The sequence below is a fragment of the Rana temporaria genome, chromosome 1 (assembly GCF_905171775.1).
Source record: "Rana temporaria chromosome 1, aRanTem1.1, whole genome shotgun sequence".
Classification (NCBI taxonomy): domain Eukaryota; kingdom Metazoa; phylum Chordata; class Amphibia; order Anura; family Ranidae; genus Rana; species Rana temporaria.
Window position 1 is genome coordinate 671934349 of NC_053489.1, and position 21930 is coordinate 671956278.

Genomic DNA, 21930 nt, shown 5'->3' on the forward strand with positions numbered 1-21930 from the left:
TTTGTTACCCGCACATTGTAACATCTGTGCATTTCGAACCTACATATTGTCACAATGGCCTATTTGTTGCTTCAATATAGTCCCAACTGCCCAATTGTTGACCTCATATACTCACAATTGCCCATTTGTTGCCACCATATACTTACAATTGCCCATTTATTTCCCAAATATAGTCACAACTGCCCAACTGTTGACCTCATATACTCACAATTTCCCGTTTGTTGTCTACATATTGTCATAATTACCCGTTTGTTGCCCCATATAGGTTATTTTTTTGCCCACATATTGTCACGTTTGTGCATTTTTTACCTGAATATTGTCACATTTGTACCTTCATATTATCACAATTGCCCATTTGCTGCCCCCCATATAGTCACAACTGCTCATTTGCCGCCCACATATTGTCAGGTTTGGGCATTTGTTACCCGCATATTGTAACATCTGTGCATTTTGTACCTGCATTTTGTCACAATGGCATATTTGTTGCTTCAATATAGTCCCAACTGCCCATTTGTTGCCACTATATACTCACAATTGCCCATTTATTGCCCCAATATAGTCACAACTGCCCAATTGTCGACCTCATATACTCACAATTGACCATTTGTTGCTCGCATATTGTCAGGATTCTGCATTTGTTACCCACATATTGTCACATTAGTACCTGCATATTATCACAATTGCCCATTTGCTGCCCCCATATGGTCACAACTGCTCATTTGCTTCCCACATATTGTCAGATTTGGGCATTTGTTACCCGCATATTGTACCTACATATTGTCACAATGACCTATTTGTTGCTTCAATATAGTCACAACTGCCCATTTGTTGCCACCATATACTCACAATTGCCCATGTATTGCCCCAATATAGTCACCACTGCCCAATGGTTGCCACCATATACCCACAATTGCCCATTTGTTGCCCCAATATAGTCACAACTGCCCATTTGTTGCCACCATATACTCACAATTGCTCATTTATTGCCCCAATATAGTCACAACTGTCCAATTGCTGCCCTCATATACTCACAATTGCCCATTTTTTGCTCGCATATTGTCAGGTTTCTGCACTTGTTACCCACATATTGTCATGGCTGATTTTTGCCCATGTTTTGTAATGATTGCCTGTCTGCATAGTGTAAAAGTTGATGGACTGTTGCCTGTGTATTGTATAAAATTGACTATTAGGGGCCCCCATATTGTCAGGATAGCCATATTTTGCCTCTGTGTTTTGAAGTCGCTGCTGTTTAGAGGATCCTATTATCTTGTACTATCATTTAGTCCCCTGTAGGCCCGGCACTATCAAAACATGCCGCTATTATCCTTCTGTTTCACCACGGTGCTCTAGACGCGCCACTATTAAATCCTTGGATTTCATTTTATTTAGTATACAATTATTATCCTCATGTTTCGCTGTGGCGTACTGTGCGCCGCTAGAAAACTTTTGATATGGTTTTATATAGCACACGCATATTTCTCCCCCCCTTTTTCTACTATGATCTGCTACTTTTCCTCTATTCAATTCTTTGATTTTATTTTTGTAACCAACATCAATATTACATTTGGACATGTGCAATCAGTTTCATTCTGAATTGAAATTTGGACAAATTTTTCGTTACTTAGAAATTCGGATGTATCGGATTTAATAGTAACAAATTTAAACAAAGAGCCGAAATAACGAATCAAAATTTCGGACGGAATTCGAATTGTTTTCTAATTGAATTGGAATTTCTAAAGAGAATAAAATAGAATAGAAAAGAAAGGAATAGAAAAGAAAGGAAATGGAAGGGCAGGGAAGTAAGGGAAGAGAAGGAAATGAAAGGGAAGGGAAGTGAAGGAAAGGGAAGGGAGGGGAAGGGAAGGAAAGGGAAGGGAGGGGAAGGAAAGAGAAGGGAAGGAAAGGAAAGGGAAGGGAAAGAAAGGGGGGCAGGGAAGGAAAGGGAAGGGAGGGGAAGGGAAGAGAAGGGAAGGAAAGGCAAGGGGGCAGGGAAGAAAAGGAAAGGCAAGGGGGCAGGGAATGGAAGGGGGCAGGGAAGGGAAGGAAAGGGAAGGGGGGCAGGGAAGGGGACAGGGAAGGAAAGGAAATTAAATTAAATGAAAGAAAAGGCAAGGGGGCAGGGAAGGAAAGGAAAGGAAAGGAAAGGAAAGGGAGGGAAAGGGAAGGAAAGGGAATGAAAGGAAAGGGGGCAGAAAAGGGAATGAAAGAAAAGGGGGCAGGAAAGGAAAGGAAAGGAAAGTGGGCAGGGAAGGGAATGAAAGGAAAGGGGCAGGGAAGGAAAGGAAAGGAAATGAAAGGTAAGGTAAGGAAAGGAAAGGTAAGGGGGCAGGGAAGGGAATGAAAGAAAAGGGGGGCAGGGAAGGGAAGGCAAGGGGAGGAGTGGGCGGAATATTATAGAAGGATGGTGGGGTGACCTCCTGATTGGCAGGGCACCGGTCCTTTGTAGGTGGCGTTGGGCGGAATATTCTAGAAGGAGGCGGGGGTGACCTCCTGATTGGAAGGGCACAGGTCCATTGTAGGTGGCGTTGGGCAGAATATTCTAGAAGGATGGAGAGGGTGATCTCCTGATTGGAAGGGCACAGGTCCATTGTAGGTGGCGGTGGGCGGAATATTCTAGAATAATGGAGGGGGTGACCTCTTGATTGAAAGGGCACAGGTCCATTGTAGGTGGCAGTGGGTGGAATATTCTAGAAGGATGGAGGGGGTGACCTCTTGATTGGAAGGGCACAGGTCCATTTAGGTGGTGGTGGGCGGAATATTCTAGAAGGATGGAGGGGGTGACCTCTTGATTGGAAGGGCATGGGCCCATTGTAGGTGGCGGTCGGCGGTATATTCTATAAGGATGGCGGGGGTGACCTCCTGATTGGCAGGGCGCACGTCCATTGTCATTCTCTCTGGCGGCAAGCAGCTATTCCGCTCTTCAGCCCGAAAAAATTCAATTTCATTTTTAGTAAACTCCACTCTCATCTGAGCGGCGTCCCTGGGCGCTCCAGTCTAAGCACCCCATCAATTACCTCTGACAAGGACGTGTCTGCGGAATAACAATCAGCAGGCGGCATCAGCTGAGTCCTGGCAGAACCCCTACATAAGAGAACGCTGAGAAAACAGGACGCTCACCACTGGTCTTACAGACTGTACAGGGGGGGGGGGCACCACAGGGGGGCGTCACTGACAACTGGGCAACAGGGACATCAGCTAGGGAGGACCAGGAATGTCCTTCATCTGATATTTCTATATTTCATATCACAATATTCAGGATAAAACATATCCAATAAAAAGAAATAAAAAAAATAAAAGAATTTCTTCGTCAATGTTGGCCAATATAGTTACATAGTTAGTCAGGTTGAAAAAAGACACAAGTCCATCCAGTTCAACCACAAAAAAAATAAACAAACAAAATAAAAAACACAGTACAATCCCATACACCCAACTCCATACCCACAGTTGATCCAGAGGAAGGCAAAAAAAACCAGCAGAGCATGATCCAATTTGCTACAGCAGGGGAAAAAATTCCTTCCTGACACCCGAGAGGCAATCAGATTTTCCCCGGATCAACTTTACCTACAAATCTTAGTACTCAGTTAAATTATGTACATTTAGGAAAGTATCCAGACCTTTCTTAAAGCAATCTACTGAGCTGGTCAGAACCACCTCTGGAGGGAGTCTGTTCCACATTTTCACAGCTCTTACTGTGAAGAAACCTTTCCGTATTTGGAGATGAAATCTCTTTTCCTCTAGACGTAAAGAGTGCCCCCTTGTCCTCAGTGTTGACCGTAAAGTGATTAACTCAACATCAAGTACACTATATGGACCCCTTATATATTTGTACATGTTGATCATATCCCCCCTTATTCTCCTCTTCTCAAGAGTGAATAAATTCAGTTCTTCTAATCTTTCCTCATAGCTGAGCTCCTCCATGCCTCTTATCAGTTTGGTTGCCCTTCTCTGCACTTTCTCCAGTTCCCCGATATCCTTTTTGAGAACTGGAGCCCAAAACTGAACTGCATATGCCAGATGAGGTCTTACTAATGATTTGTACAGGGGGGCAAAATGATATCTCTCTCTGGAGTCCATACCTCTCTTATACAAGAAAGGACTGTAACGGTCAGGGGTTAACGCCGTTACGATATCCCATTCCACCAACCCAAGACAGCTTATCCGACACTTTAACAATCCAACAGACACGACCCATTAGAATTCCCCAGAAGGACGAGACACACACAGCCCTGTCTCTGGTTCAAAAACAAATGAATGCTTTAATGGTAAACTCTCAGATTTTTATACAGTTAGAAAGCATGCTGCAGTAATCACAGGGACAATGAAACACTCCACCCCAACATCACACAATGGGTGCTTAACGAGTCTCCCTCAATCCGCTTCTTAGACAGACATTCTGGCACCGAATCTAGAGGAGTTAAATACTACAGCTGACAAGTCACATTCCACATCTATTATCAATAGTATTTTCAACAAAACAGTGTCATTAGCATACACAATGAAAGATCTTAGGAGCAGACGTAATTAGCACAATGGACAATAGAATGCAATCACAGCAAGCCCCACCACTACAGCCAGGTGGACTTAATTAGCATCTCAACAGTCTATGTTACACATTGAATGAATACTGTCCTATTGACCTGTTGTGGTCAGAATAAACAACCTGTAATATTCCAAGATCTCCTGCAATACATGAATTATCATTAATGTCCCATCTCATGTAATCCGAGATATTAGTTCTTAATCATCCTATGCCCCTAGTGGACATATGATGACCCTAGACCCAAGAGTCATTGGTGAAGCTGGCACAGGAGTACCCCGCATCCTTCAAAAGTCTCTGGGTATCACGGGCCATTCCGTTACAAGGACTTTGCTCACTTTGGAAAGTGCAGCTTGGCATTGCATGTTATTATTGAGCTTATGATCAACTAAAACCCCCAGATCCTTCTCCTACTGTATTCTTCTACATATTTTTGGTGAAAAAAAAATCGCAATAAGCATATATTGATTGGTTTGTGCAAACGTTACAGCGTCTACAAGCTATGGGACATTTTTATTGCATTTTTTTTTTTTTTTTACTAGTAATGGCGGCGATCAGCAGTTTTTAGCGGGAATGCGACATTGCGGCGGAAAAATTGGACACCGTGGGGTAGATCCACAAAGAAATTACGCCAGCGTATCTATTGATACGCCAGCGTAATTTCAAAATTCCCGCGTCGTATCTTTGTTTTGAATCCTCAAAACAAGATACGACGGCATCTCGGCTAGATCCGACAGGCGTACGTGTTCGTACGCCGTCGGATCTAAGATGCAATTTTTCGGCGGCCGCTAGGTGGCGTTCCCGTCGAAATCCGCGTTGAGTATGCAAATGAGCTATTTACGGCGATCCACTAACGTACGTCGGCCCGTCGCTTTTTTTCCATCGTTTGCGTTCAGCTTTTTCCGGCGTATAGTTAAGGCTGCTATTCTTAGGTGTACTCAATGTTAAGTATGGCCGTCCTTCCCACGTACAATTTTGAATTTTTTACGTTGTTTGCGTAAGTCGTTCGTGGATAGGAATTTGCTTAGAATGACGTCACCGTCGTAAGCTTTGGCAGGTTCCGGTTTAATTTCGAGCAGGCGCACTGGGATACCCCCAGGGTCGGCGCATGCGCAGTTCCAAAAAAACGTTGTTTACGTCGGGTCACGACGTATTAACATAAAACACACCCCCCATTAGATCCATTTGAATTCCGCGGCCTTACGCCGCGAGAGATACACTACGCCGCCGTAAATTATGGCGCGGATTCGTTGTGGATTCAAACCAAAGCAAAATTTGAAAATTCGGAATTCATAAATTTGGAAGTTTGTAAATTCTGAATTCGTAAATTTGGAAGTTTGGAAATCGTAAAATTTCGGAATTTGACGGTTTGAATAGAAAATTAATCCGACAATTCGAAAATTCCGAAATTCAAAGATTCCGAAATTTGAAAATAAGAAAGAAAATCTGAAAATTCTAAATAATAACTATCTAACTAATAATAACTAACTATTTAATTATAGGTATTGGAATTTTCTTTCAAATTTGTCTGTTAGCAAACGTAATGAATACGAATTTATCCAAAGCTACAAATGATCTGAAATAACGAACGGCGCATCTAAACAAATGGAACAGAAAGAATTATTAATAAAGAACAATAATAAAAAGTAATTTGTAACGTTCCATTTGTTTAGATGCGGCATTTTATTTTGGATAATTCGTAATTTCAGATAAATTTATATTCTTTACGTTCACCAACAGCCTAATTTGAAAGGAAATTCCAATACCTATAATGTAATAGTTTAGCAATAGTTAAGTTATTAATAATTAGTTAATATTTCAGTTTTTCAGGTTTTAAAATTTTCATTCTTTTGAATTTTCATTCTAATTTTCAGATTTTCGAATTTCTGAATTTCCGAATTTTGGAATTGTTGAATCTTCGAGTTTCCGATTTTTCGAATTTTGGAATTATCTGAATCTCGGATTTCTGAATTTTTGAATTTTCGAATTTCTGAATCTTCGAATTTCCGATTTTTCTAAATTTCCAAATTTCGAATTTCAAATTTCCGAATTTCTGAATGTTCGAATCTTCAAATTTCTGAATGTTCGAATTTTCAAAATTTCTGAATGTTCACATTTTCAAATTTCTGAATGTTTGAATTTTAGAAATTCAGAATGTTCGAATTTTAGAATTTCTGAATGTTCGAATTTTCAAATTTCTGAACGTTCGAATTTTCTAATTTCAGAATGTTCGAATTTTCAAATTTCTGAATGTTCGAATTTTCAAATTTCTGAATGTTCGAATTTTCAAATTTCTGAATGTTCGAAATTTCAAATTTCTGAATGTTCGAAATTTCAAATTTCTGAATGTTTGAAATTTCAAATTTCTGAATGTTTGAAATTTCAAATTTCTGAATGTTTGAAATTTCAAATTTCTGAATGTTTGAATTTTCAAATTTCTGAATGATCGAATTTTCAAATTTCCGAATGTTCGAATTTTCAAATTTCTGAATGATCGAATTTTCAAATTTCTGAATGTTCGAATTTTTTAAATTTCTGAATGTTCGAATTTTCAAATTTCTGAATGTTCGAATTTTCAAATTTCTGAACTTTCGAATTTTCAATTTTTTAGAATTTTGGAAATGTCTGATTTTCGAATTTCCGAATCTTCGATTTTCTGAATCTTCGAATTTCCGATTTTTAGAATTTTCTTATTTTTAAATTTCAAATTTCCGAATTTATGAATCTTCGAATTTCTGAAATTTAGAATTTTCGAATATTAGAATTTCTGAATATTCTGAAAAAAATGTGTTAAATTGGTTTTCGTTCATTCGGATATTTCAGAATTAATGAATTTGTCAAAATTCGGTAAAAAAACTCATTCGGAACTAAACTAATTGCACATGTCTAGTGGGGGATGGATTGACTGGGAAAAACACAGAGATCCGTGTTGCTGCTTAGTGTCCTTCCCTGTCAGAATGGCTAATTGGGCCCAATTTGGACAATTTTCACTTAGGGGTGTACTCATTTTTGTTGCCAGCGGTTTAGACATTAATGGCTGTGTGTTGAGTTATTTTGAGGGGACAGAAAATGTACACTGTTATACAAGCTGTACACTCACTACACAACATTGTAGCAAAGTGTCATTTCTTCTGTGTTGTCACATGAAAAGAGAGAAGGAAATATTTACAAGAATGTGACGGGTGTACTTATTTTTGTGAGATACTGTATATATATATACCGTATTTATTGGGGTATAGCGCGCTCTCGCGTATAGCGCGCACCCCTAAAGTTGCAGCGGATTCCTGTGGAAAAAAGATCCTTATCAGAAGTCCGGTGTACCCTCTCCGGTGGCGTCCCTGCCCCCCCCCCAGCTCTGGTGGTTGCTCCCGGAAACCGTTCGCAGACGCATTTACTAATGGAAAAAGAACGACGTGAGAGCGGGGAAGAATAATGCGAGTATTCTGTAGTTGTCAGCATCCCTTTCCTGCGCCGGTCCCGAGCCGCCAGATGCCAGCTACTGGAAAACCTCTTGGGGGGGGGGGGAGCGGAGCTGTCAATCAATCGTGAGGCTTAGCGGTGACTGACAGGTCAACTTCTCCCGGCGTCTCTGCGGAGCCTCAGACCTTCCAGGCCTCACCGCCTCTGTTCTGGGACTCGCACTACCCGTGTTGTGCTGGGAACCAAACGTAAAAGTTTACCACCCGGTATTAACCCTTACCGAGCCTCCATCTGTATGGCATCCAAAAAAAATAAAAAATCACAGTGGGGTAGATTCAGGTAGGGCTGCGCACTCTTACGGAGGCGCAGCGTACCGTTTTAACGCTACGCCTCCGTAAATTACTTGCGCTACGCTTCATTCACGAAGCAGTAGCTCCGTAATTTGCGTGGGCGCTCCGTAAAACTGGCCGGCGTAAGCGCACGTAATTTAAATGATCCCGCAGGGGGCGTGGATCATTTAAATTAGGCGCGATCCCGCGCCGAACGTAGTGCGCATGCTCCGTCGGGAAACTTTCCCGACGTGCATTGCGGTAAATGACATCGCAAGGACGTCATTTGCTTCAACGTGAACGTAAATGGCGTCCAGTGCCATTCACGATTCACTTACGCAAACAACGTAATTTTCAAAAATGGCGACGCGGGAACGACGTGTATACTTAGCATTGGCTGCTCCTGCTAATAGCATGAGCAGCCTTATGCAGAAACCGACGAACGCAAACGACGTAAAATGCGAATGCCGGGCGCGCGTACGGTTGTGAATCGGCGTGAGTATGCAATTTGCAAACTCTACGCTGACCACTACGGGAACGCCACCTAGCGGCCAGCGTAAGAATGCAGCCTACGATACGACGGCATAAGAGCCTTATGCCAGTCATATCTTAGGCTGCAGTCGGCGTATCAAGCTTTCTGAATCTGGAGAAGTCGATACGCCGGCGCAACTAAGCAATTACGCTGCGTATCTATGGATACGCAGACGCAATTGCTTTCTGAATCTACCCCAGTGTTTACAATAGATTTATTTAATTTTTTTAATTTTTAGATCCCCCTTTTAGTGTTCACTTATCCCCTCCACTTCCAGCATTATCCATTCCTTGGTCCAGCACCAGAAGGGGGGGCGCTTCATAAAAAGTTTGCAGAGCTATTCGTCCTGTAAAACTGCATGTACAATTTGTTCTGTGCGAATTGGGTTAAATTTTTTTAAAAAAAAACGAATGTTATTAGGCTACTTTCTTTCAAGGTCGAATGTTATTCATTCATACAGAATAGAGTGAGTCAGACAAACACCACTAGAGGGAGCTGATGATGATAGGAAATAAACACCTAAATACTATGCTCCTCAGTTCCATCTAGTGGCCACAATGCGGTAATTTCCTGATTCACTCAAGTAGCATTCGACCTGGATAGAAAATAGCCAGAAAGCGTTCGATTTCACCTCCCATTGACACAGAACTAATGTGCACAGGATGAATATCTCTGCGATTTTATAAATTTTTTTCTTTTTATAAATACAGCCTTATGTCAAAGTGCTTATTTTGTGTTTTTCAGGCTGAGTTCACAGATCTCCAAGATGGACGCAGTATTACAGAAGCGCTGTTGAGTCCTAAAAGAACCCCCCCCCCCACAGCTGCAGGAAAAAGACGAGGAAGCTGCTGTGACATCAGCAGAGCAGCTAGAAGACATCAAGAAAAGATGCATAGGGTTTCAAAGGAAGCCTTGGGGTGGGCGGGGTTGGCGCGGTGGGCAGGGTGGGCTTGTGGCAGGGGTGTTACATTTAAAATATTTCAAATTTCAAATATACTTTTCATGCCTAAATAATTTTTAGATTTTTAAGGCTATTTGGTACAATTTGTGTTCTCTCTTTTTTTTAATATTACTTTTTTTTAATACTGTAATTGTATGTGAAATTCACAATGTTATGCAGATGATCAGCCACCTGCAGGATGATGGCAGGGATGGCAAGGGGTGTTACATTTAAAATATTTAAAATTTCAAACAAACTTTTTATACCTAAATAATTTTTTTTAGATTTTTAAGGCTATTTGGTACAATTTGTGTTCTGTTTTTTTTTATTAATATTACTTTTTTTTTAATACTGGAATTGTATGTGAAATTTACAATGTTAGGCAGATGAACAGCCACCTGCAGGATGATGGCAGGCATGGCAGGGGTGTTACATTTAAAATTTCAAATAAACTTTTTATACCTAAATCATTTTTTCGATTTTTAAGGCTATTTTGTACAATTTGTGTTCTGTTTGTTTTTTTTATTTATTAATATAACTTTTTTTTAATACTGGAATTGTATGTGAAATTTACAATGTTAGGCAGATGAACAGCCACCTGCAGGATGACGTTTCGTCAATGTGATCCAAGTTTAAGGTCATAACTGACATAGTGATCAACTCCGATTGGTTCCAGGTCATCTGTGGCAGCGACAGCCGGGATTTTGTAAAACCAGCAGCCCCCGTAAAATGCTGGCTGGTGGCTGTTAACCACTTCAGAATTGGCTGCCCAATGACCGGGACACTTTTTGCGATTCGGCACTGCGTCGCTTTAACTGACAATTGCGCGGTCGTGCGACGTGGCTCCCAAACAAAATTGGCGTCCTTTTTTTCCCACAAATAGAGTTTTCTTTTGGTGGTATTTGATCACCTCTGCGGTTTTTATTTTTTGCGCTATAAACAAAAATAGAGCGACAATTTTGAAAAAGAGTCACCAAGAGAACAAATCGGTAACACAATACACCGGGAAGAACTGAAATCCTGCAGCGCCTGGAAGGTCCCCCCTGATCAAGAAATCACATGTACAGGACCTTCTGAAGTCTGATAATGAACATCTGAATGATTCAGAGGAGAACTGGGGGAAAGTGTTGTGTAGACATGTGCAATTCGTTTAGTTCCGAATTCATTTTTTACCGAATTTTGACAAATTTGTTAATTCAGAATTTTGATAAATTTGTTAATTCAGAATTTTGACAAATTTGGTTATTCTGAATTTTCAAATTTTTCGGAAATTCGTAAATTAGAAATTTTGGAAATTCGAAAATTAGAATTTCCGAAATGTGTAAATGTCGAAATTTGAAAATGTCGAAATTTGAAAATGTCGAAATTTGAAAATGTCGAAATTTGAAAATGTCGAAATTTGAAAATGTCGAAATTCGAGAAATCCAGAATTCGAAATTCAAAAAAATGAAAATAGGAAATTCTAAAAATCGTAAATTCTAGAATTCTAAAATCGGAAATTCTAAAATCGGAAATTCTAAAATCGGAAATTCTAAAGTCGGAAATTCGAAAATCGGAAATTCGAAAATTCAGAATTTGAAAATTCAAAAATTCGAAGTTCGGAAATTCAAAAATCGGAAATTTTCGAATTTACGAATTTATTAATTGTAGAATTTCCAAATTCCGAATGTTCGAACTTCTGCATTTCGAATTTCCGAAAAAAGCTAAAAAACAAATGAAACGAAAACGAAAATGAACGCATTTTTCTGCGGTGCATATGTCTAGTGTTGTGATCAGATGAGACCAAAATCGAGCTCATTGGCATCAACTCAACTCGCCGTGTTCGGAGGAGGAGGAATGTTGCCTATGACCCCAAGAACACCATGCCCACCGTCATACATGGAGAACACCATCCCCCACCGTCATACATGGAGAACACCATCCCCCGCCATCATACATGGAGAACACCATCCCCCACCGTCATAGATGGAGAACACCATCCCCCACCGTCATACACGGAGAACACCATCCCCCACCGTCATACACGGAGACCACCATCCCCCACCGTCATACATGGAGAACACCAACCCCCACCTTCATACATGGAGAACACCATCCCCCACCGTCATACATGGAGAACACCATCCCCCACCGTCATACATGGAGAACACCATCCCCCACCGTCATACATGGAGACCACCATCCCCCACCGTCATACATGGAGAACACCATCCCCCGCCATCATACATGGAGAACACCATCCCCCACCGTCATAGATGGAGAACACCATCCCCCACCGTCATACACGGAGAACACCATCCCCCACTGTCATACATGGAGAACACCATCCCCCACCGTCATACACGGAGAACACCATCCCCCACCGTCATACATGGAGAACACCATCCCCCACTGTCATACATGGAGAACACCATCCCCCACCGTCATACATGGAGAACACCATCCCCACCGTCATACATGGAGAACACCATCCCCCATCGTCATACATGGAGAACACCATCCCCCACCGTCATACATGGAGAACACCATCCCCACCGTCATACATGGAGAACACCATCCCCCACCGTCATACATGGAGAACACCATCCCCACCGTCATACATGGAGAACACCATCCCCCACCGTCATACATGGAGAACACCATCCCCCACCATCATACATGGAGAACACCATCCCCCACTGTCATCCATGGAGAACACCATCCCCTACCGTCATACATGGAGAACACCATCCCCCACCGTCATACATGGAGAACAATATCCCCTACCGTCATACATAGAGAACACCATCCCCCACCGTCATACATGGAGAACACCAACCCCACCGTCATACATGGAGAACACCATCTCCCACCGTCATACATGGAGAACACCATCCCCCACCATCATACATGGAGAACACCAACCCCACCGTCATAGATGGAGAACACCATCCCCCACCGTCATACACGGAGAACACCATCCCCCACTGTCATACATGGAGAACACCATCCCCCACCGTCATACACGGAGAACACCATCCCCCACCGTCATACATGGAGACCACCATCCCCCACCGTCATACATGGAGAACACCATCCCCTACCGTCATACATGGAGAACACCATCCCCCACCGTCATACATGGAGAACAATATCCCCTACCGTCATACATAGAGAACACCATCCCCCACCGTCATACATGGAGAACACCAACCCCACCGTCATACATGGAGAACACCATCTCCCACCGTCATACATGGAGAACACCATCCCCCACCGTCATACATGGAGAACACCAACCCCACCGTCATACATGGAGAACACCATCCCCCACCGTCATACACGGAGAACACCATCCCCCACCGTCATACATGGAGAACACCATCCCCACCGTCATACATGGAGAATACAATCCCCACCGTCATACATGGAGGTGGAAACATTATACTCTGGGGGGGGTTTCTGCTAAGGGAACAGGACAACTTCACTGCATCAAAGGGACAATGGGACAAGGGATTTGTACCATCAAATCTTGTGTGAGAACCTCCATCCCTCAGCCAGGGCATTGAAGATGGGTCATGGACGGGTCTTCCAGCCTAACAATGACCCAAAACACACGGCCAAGGCAACAAAGGAGTGGCTCAAGAAGAATCACATTAAGGTCCTGGAGTGGCCTAGCCAGTGTCCAGACCTTAATCCCATAGAAAATATGTGGAGGGAGCTGAAGGTTCGAGTTACCAAATGTCAACCCTGAAATCTTAAGAGGATCCCTCCTGAGATGTGTGCAAACCTGGAGACCAACTACAAGAAACGTCTGCCAACAAGAGTTTCTCCACCAACTACTAAGTCATGTTTTGCGAAGTCAGTACTTCTCTATATGATAATGAGGGTCGCATGGGCTCCCCCTAGTGTTCACCATCAGTTACAGTACTTCTCCTAACAATGCCTCCATCTGCTTCTTCTCTCTCCAGAGATCCTCCACGGTCACCACCTACTTCCTGAACCAAGATGCCGATTGCTGCAGATCAGTCCCTGCTACCAGCCTCTTACCATTGGCTACAAAGTAACAATGTAAAGTCTAATCATCACTGGGGGAGGGGAGACTAAGCAAATGCTTCCTCTTGCCTGCAGCAGACTGATGGCATCATCTCAGCCTAGGCAAAGGTCTCAAGGATGAATGTTTAAAGATAAAAGGTGGGGCTTTTCTCACAAGTGGTCCTGTTGCTTTATCCTTTATGCCCTTCGAGAAATTTATCGATGCAGATTGGTAGTCACTGTTGCTTAACAGGTTCTCTTTAAGTGATTTGCAGAGGGAAGAACCGCAGTCTTCAGGCGCTGTTCACACCTGGCCCATTATCTTAATGGTGCACAATGCTCTCGTTACCGTTGGCAGTACTATTTCCATAATCCGGGATATGCTCCGGGCGGCACAGCCTCCGAGGGCTCTAATCCACGTCTTACCATGGCAGGGGATGGAGGAGAACCATCATTCCAATCCCCGGAGCGATGTGACCTAAATCATGTAGAGACACAAGACTGACACCGTACGAGGACACCTATCCCCACCATCCCTGTCCTCCCTCATACATTTCTCATTGTTTTTATTCCAATTAAAAATATATATTTATTTTATTTTATTTTAATTGTTCTATCTGGGGGCTCAAAGCACCTGACCTGCTGTCGAGGGAGATCATTGCAAAGGAGCCACCTTGAATATCCTATAGGGCCAGATATCATTACCAGCATGTCGTTGGAATGTGGGAGGAAGCCGGAGAACCCGGAGGAAACCTACGCAAGATAGTGTCCTGACTCCCGACCGGGACTGGGGACCCCCCATGCTGCAAGGCAGAAGAGCCAACCAGAAAGCGGCTGTGATGAGCGGGTGTCGGTCGGTATGAGAAGATGCTCCTTTCCTTGCACACGCCTGTCCCGGGGGGGAGGGCCTCACAAGAACAGGGCAGGACCCTGGGACAAGGACCAATGGACCCCCAGGGGGAAGAGGCCAGAGTGGGCCCCTCTCCACCTTTTCCAACAGCTGAGAATTAGCAGCATAGGTTGCAGATCTTGCCCTTTTTGCCCCGTCACCCACCCAAGGTGGCCACCTCTGCCACCTACCCCTTGACCCCAACCAGCTTGCTCTTTTATTCTCCCTCATTCTCTCTCTCATATTCTCTCTCTTTCATTCTCCCTCATTCTCTCTCTCTCATATTCTCACTCCCATTCTTTCTCTCCCTTCTTTTTTATACTTCCTCTCTCTTTCATTCTCTCCCCATCTCTCTCTTTCTCTTTCATTCTCCCTCATTCTCTCTCTCTCTCATATTATCACTCCAATTTTTTCTCTTCCTTCTCTCTCTCTCTCTCTCTCTCATATTCTCACTCACATTCTTTCTCTCCCTTCTCTTTCATACTTCCTCTCTCGCTCTCTCTTTCATTCTCTCCCCCTCTCTCTCTTTCATTCTCTCTCTCTCTCTTTCTCTTTCATTCTCTCTCTTTCTCTTTTATTCTCTCTCATTCTCTCTCTCCCTCTCTCATTCTCTCTCTCTCTCATATTCTCATTCCTGTTTTTCCTCTCCCTTCTCTTACTCATTCTCTCTCTTTTTCATTCTCCCTCATTCTCTCTCTCATTCTCACTCCTGTTCTCTCTCTCCCTTCTCTCTTTCATTTTCTCTCTCTCATTCATTCTCCCTCACCCTCCCTCTCTTTCATTCTCCCTCATGCTCTCTCTCCCTTTCATTCTCTCTCTCTCATTCTCACTTCCTTTCTTCCTCTCCCTTCTCTCTTTCATTCTCTCTCTCTCTTTCATTCTCTCTTTCATTCATTTTCTCTCTCATTCTCTCTCTCTCACTTGTTCATTCTCCTTCATTCTCTTTCTCTCTTCCATTCTCCCTCTCATTATCTCTCTATTTCATTCTCTCTTTTATTCTCTCTTTCATGAATTCTCTCTCTTTCATTCTCTCTTGTTCATTCTCTCTCTCTCTTTCATTCTCCCTTACTCTCTTTCTTTCATTCTCTCTCTTTCACTCTCCCCCATTCTCTCTCTCTGTCTCTTTTATTCTCTCTTTCATTCTCTCTCTCTCTTTCATTCTCTCTCTCCCGTTCATTCTCCCTCACTCTATCTTTCTTTCATTCTCTCTCTTTCATTCTCCCTCACTCTCTCTCTCATTCTCTCTCTTTCTCTTTCATTCTCCCTCACTTTCCCCCTCTCTCTCATATTCTCATTCCCGTTCTCTCTCTCCCTTCTCTTTTTCATTCTCTCTCATTCATTCTCTCTCATTCTCTTTTACCCTCTCTCATTCTCTCTATTTTTCATTCTCCCTCATTCTCTCTCTCTCTCTTTCATTCTCTCTCACTCTCCCCCTCGCTCTCTTTCATTCTCTCTCATTCTTTCCTTTGCTCTCTCTCTCTCTCTCTCTCTCTCTCTCACATTCTCACTCCCATTCTCTCTAATTCTCTCTCTTTCATTCTCCCACTCACACTCTCTCTTTTCCTCTATTTCATTCCCTTTCTCTCCTCGCTCTCTTTCATTCTCTCGGCAGATCCTGGCTGGTGGAAGAGGCTGGCAGGGGTACATCACTTCCTGATAACCCCCCCCCCACCTCAGTGATCCTCTCAGGTGCCCTCAGTCCTTCAGTCCTGATGCAAGCAGTGGGAGTACGGTTGTCACCTTTCTAGAATTTACCCAGCCGGTCCGGGTTTTGAATCATGTGTCCGGGCTTCTGGCAGACTGAAACTCTGACACATTATTCAGACCGGGCTGCCCAAGTAACCGAGACAGTCATACACAAATCTGTTGCCACCCGGGACCTGCGGGCAGTTATCTGGGGGGCAGGTTTGGCATTACTGGGAGGCAGGGCAATGATGTCAGCAAGAGCCATTTGGCCACACCCACTGCGCTGCCTCACGGGGGCTCGGACTTACTGCAACTTCTAATGCACACTGTGAGATGCTCTCAGTGTGTAGGGAAATCAGGGTAAGCGGTTTCAGCCTGTACAAGACCGAAGCCTTCCAACGGCCTCGTCGCGACTTTCATTTCTACATCCGCAATTAAAGGCTTTGAGCGCACTCTCTGGTCTGAGGTCATCCCCACTCAGGACCGGAGCTGGAAGTCCTCGCCAAAGCCGCGCTTATTGATATAATGCGGGGTGACGGTCAAAGCTGTCAATGATCCCTCATCAGATTTTCACATTTTTAATTAAAATTTTGGCTCGGTATCACTTGGCGACACTTCCGATCCGCGGCACAGCTGAGCACAGCCGCCGACCACTTCCAGAATGCAAATATCTGGCAAGGAAAAAAGCGTCAGCCAGATCAGACCGGGGTCCAGCGGGGGGGGGGGGGGGGGGAGGAACGGTGCGGGGGTCTCGCTGACCATAACGAGCTCCGCCGCACCTGCTTTCTGTGGGACGGGAGCCCACTACTTCATATTTTCCAGGATGGGAATAGAACACCCGGGGACAAAGTGCTGGACATCTGCAGCGGAATACCGTGGGGTATAATACGCTTCTCTGTAATATTACACGGTCGGAGGAAAACTATTCCCCTAATTGCACAATAAGCAGCGATCACGCCTCGAAAATACAAAAAGTCAAAACGTGGAAAATTTTGCCTTTAAAGCTGAAGTGTAATGTACACATATAATACCTTCCCTTGTTCCCCCTGATCAACAGGCAATTATATTTTTTTAATATAAGACATACCTCTCTCATATCATCACTGGCTTGTCTGTTTATGCTCATTTCGGCTGTGCAATGTTCAGATCATTTCTTGAGCATGCACATCTAAAGGGATGCCGGGGGAGTGTTCTTTCATATAATGCTCAAAAACAAAATGATTGATGGCAAGCAAAGCTATGTAAAAGCTATGTTAAGAACACATCCCCACCATTCTTTTAGATGTATGTGCTTCATCCTGTTGTGCAATCTGCTGATCAATTGCTTAAACATGCACTAAAAAGGGATGCTGTGGATATGTTCTTTTTTATAAAGTACTCAGGTACAAAAATATAGCTGGCCTCGTAAAGTTCTCTTTTAGATGAATTGACACAAATTCCCCCAGACACACTCCAAAATCTTGGGGAAAGCCTTCATAGAAGAGGGGAAGATGTTGTAGTTGCAACTCTATATTAATGGCCATGCTTTTTGATTGGGATGTCCAGCCCATATAGGTGCGATAGTCAGATTTCGACCTTGTGGTAATAGATTTAGGAATGCCTTTTTTCTGTTCCAGCAAGACTGTGCCCTTGTGTACAAAGCCAGCTCCACAAAGACATAGGGCCAGATTCACATATAACTGCAGCGGCGTAACGTATTGTCTATACGTTACACCGCCGCAAGTTTTCAGCGCAAGTGTCTGATTCACCAAGCACTTGCGTGTAAACTTACGGCGGTGTAACGTAAAGGCGTCCGGCACAAGCCCGCCTAATTCAAATGGGGCGTATACCATTTAAATTAGGCGCGCTCCCGCGCCGGACGTACTGCGCATGCTCCGTTTTGAAATTCCCGCCGTGCTGTGCGCAAAGTGACGTAATTTTTTTGAACGGCGACGTACGTAACGTAGTTTTGTATTCCCGGACATCTTACGCAAAAAAAAAATCAGAAATTCGACGCGGGAACGACGGCCATACTTTAACATGGCTCGTCTAAATTTAAGCCATGTTAAAGCAGCCGTAACTTTACGACGGGAAAAAACGACTAGCGACGATGTAACGAACGCGAAAACCTTCGTGGATCGCCGTAAAAGCTCATTTGCATACCCAACGCTGCAAAACGACGCAAACTCCACCCAGCGGTGGCCAAAGTATTGCAGCCTAAGATCCGAAGGCGTACGAAGCCATAAGCCTGACGGATCTTAGCCAAAAGCCGTCGTATCTTGTTTGTGAATCACAAATTAAGATACGACGCGGCAAATTTGAAAATACGCCGGAGTATCAGTAGATACTCCGGCGTATTTCTTCTGTGAATCTGGCCCATAGTTTGGTGAGGGGGAGGTTGGAAGGAGCTCAAGTACCTTGACATCAACTTAACTGAATATCCCTGGGTTGAATTAAGAATACCGCTTGTGAGACAGGTCTTCTTGTCCAACTGCAGTAGGTGGCCTCAAAATATTCTCTTTGGTCACAAATTTCCCCACACACACTCCGAAATCTTGAGTAAAGCCTTTTCAAAGAGTAGAGAATGGTCATGGGTTTGGATTGGGATGTCCAACCAGCTCATATAGGTGTGATAGTTATGTTCCCGACTTTGTGGTAATAGTTTGGGGAAGGTCTTTTTTTGTTCCAGCCTGACTGTGCCTCTGTACACAAAGCCAGCTCCTTAAAGACATGCTTTGGTGTGGAGGAGCTTGGGAGAAACTCAAGTATCCTGACCTCAACCCAACTGAACATCTTTGGTTTGGACTGGGATATTGGTTGTTAGCTGACAAGTTTGGTGTGGAGGAACTTGGTAGTACCCTGACCTCAACCCAACTGAACATCCTTGGGTTGGACTGGGATACTGATTGTTAGCTGACCAGTTTGGTGTGGAGGACCTTGGTAGTACCCTGACTATCCTTGGGTTGACTTGGGAATACCCATTGTAAAACAGGTCTTCTTGTCCAACTGCAGTAAATGGCCTCAAAATATTCTCTTTTGGCACAAATTCCCCCACACACCCTCCAAAATCTTGAGTAAAGCCTTCTCAAAAGAGTAGAGAATGGTCATGGGTTTTCATTGGGATGTCCAACCAGCTCATATAGGTGTGATAGTTAGGTTTCTGACTTTGTGGTAATAGTTTGGGGAAGGTCTTTTTTTGTTCCAGCCTGACTGTGCCCCTGTACACAAAGCAAGCTCCTTAAAGACATAGTTTGGTGTGGAGGAGCTTGGGAGCAACTCAAGTATCCTGACCTCAACCCAACTGAACATCTTTGGGTTTGACTGTGATACAGGTTGTTAGATGACCAGTTTGGTGTGGAGGAACTTGATAGTACCCTGACCTCAACCCAACTGAACATCTTTGGGTTGGACTGGGATACTGGTTGTTAGCTTACCAGTTTGGTGTGGGGGAACTTGGTAGTACCCTGACCTCAACCCAACTGAACATCCTTGGGTTGGACTGGGATACTGATTGTTAGCTGACCAGTTTGGTGTGAAGGAACTTGGTAGTACCCTGACCTCAACACAACTGCACATCCTTGGGTTGGACTGGGATTCTGATTGTTAGCTGACCAGTTTGGTGTGGAGGAACTTGGTAGTACCCTGACTATCCTTGGGTTGACTTGGGAATACCCATTGTAAAACAGGTCTTCTTGTCCAACTGCAGTAAATGGCCTCAAAATATTCTCTTTTGGCACAAATTCCCCTTACTGAACATCTTTGAAATTAAGTTGGATACTGGCTGTGAGCCAGGTGTTCTTGTCCAACATCAGTAGCTGGCCTCGTAAAATTCTCTTTTGGATGAATTGGCACAAATTCCCCCAGACACACTCCAAAATCTTGGGGAAAGCCTTCGTAGAAGAGTGGAAGATGTTGTAGTTGCAGGGGGGGGGGGACTATGGCCATGGTTTTTGATGGGGATGTCCAGCCCATATAGGTGCGATAGTCAGGTTTTGACATTGTGAGAATAGTTTTCGGATGGCCTTTTTCTGTTCCAGCAAGACTGTGCCCCTGTGTACAAAGCCAACTCCACAAAGACATAGTTTGTTGAGGGGGACATTGGAAGGAACTCAAGTACCTTAACATCAACTTGACTGACTATCCTTGGATTGAATTAAAAATACCGATTGTGAGACAGGTTTTTTGTCCAACTGCAGTAGGTGGCCTCAAAATATTCTCTTTTGGCACAAATTCCCCCACACACACTCCAAATTCTTGAGTAAAGCCTTCTCAAAAGAGTTGAGAATGGTCATGGGTTTTGATTGGGATGTCCAACCAGCTCATATAGGTGTGATAGTAAGGTGTCCACCAACGTTGGGCAACAAATTTGTGGTGACAGCACTGTTATAGGGGGGAGGAGCAACACATGTATAACGCAAACCATACCATGTCGGGAGGGTTGTATATGGAATTAGAGGCAGCACTGTCAATCCCAACCCTTGCCCAGATGTAAAAAGTTTCCTTTAGCCATCTTAAAATACTCAGGGGAACATTCAGCTGATCTACGACGCCGCAGCCACAAAGTTCACCTGTCTTACTTAAAGCATAAACCATTCACATAATTAAAACGCAGTGTTAACAATACTTTAATAATGTTAAATGAGTCAGAAACGCTCAGCTGAGGACTTTCTCCTCACTGGTTTAATTGGCTATTAAATTCTGCAAAGCAAATAAAGCGGTGTAAAATCTCTGTGCGCTTACTGGGTAAAAAACTTTCCCACAACTCTTCCTGACGAGACGTCCGACTCCTGACATTCTTCTGGCGGTGAAACATTAAGATGACTGCAGTTCCTTGCTCCTTGGTTTTAATTCATTCTACTTAAAGGGGAAACAACATTGGTGGACACCTATCATACCTATGTGCCCCTGAGTTTTCCAAGATGGTGCTGCCTCCATTTCCACATACAGCCTCTGGCATGGTATGGTTTGAATTGTCTACATGTTCTGCCACACAGTACTGCTCCTCCCGGACCCCTATAACATTGCCATTACCATATGTACCACATGGCCTAACGTTGGTTCACACCTATGACACCTACTATAGGTTCCCCTGTGTTTTCTAAGAAGGCTAAATTAAAACGTTTTACATCTTGGTAGGGATTGGCAGTGCTGCCATTTTTTCCATTTACAGCCTCCGGCATGGTACGGTTTGCGTTGTCTACATGCTCTGTCACACAGTACTGCTCCTCCTGGGCCCCTATAACATTGCCATCACCATGTGTATCACATGGCCCAACTTTGGTGGACACCTAGGTTCCCCTGGGCTTTGTAAGAAGGCTAAATTTCACTTTTTACATCTTGGTAGGGATTGGGATTGGCAGTGCTGCCTCTTTTTCCATTTACAGCCTCCGGCATGGTACGGTTTGTGTTGTCTAAATGCTCTGTCACACAGTACTGCTACTCCTGGGCCCCTATAACATTGCTCTTACCATGTGTATCACATGGCCCAACTTTGGTGGATACCTAGGTTCCCCTGAGTTTTGTAAGAAGGCTAAATGAAACTTTTTACATCTTGGTATGGATTGGGATTGGCAGGGCTGCCTCCATTTCTATATACAGCCTACG

General features: G+C 43.7%; 1 protein-coding gene across 4 annotated transcripts in view; it reads right to left on the minus strand.

The window, feature by feature from the left end:
* The window catches only part of CNTFR (ciliary neurotrophic factor receptor), a 504096-nt gene that overhangs the window by 167839 nt on the left and 314327 nt on the right, over positions 1-21930 (minus strand). The gene's annotated exons all lie outside the window — the stretch shown is intronic.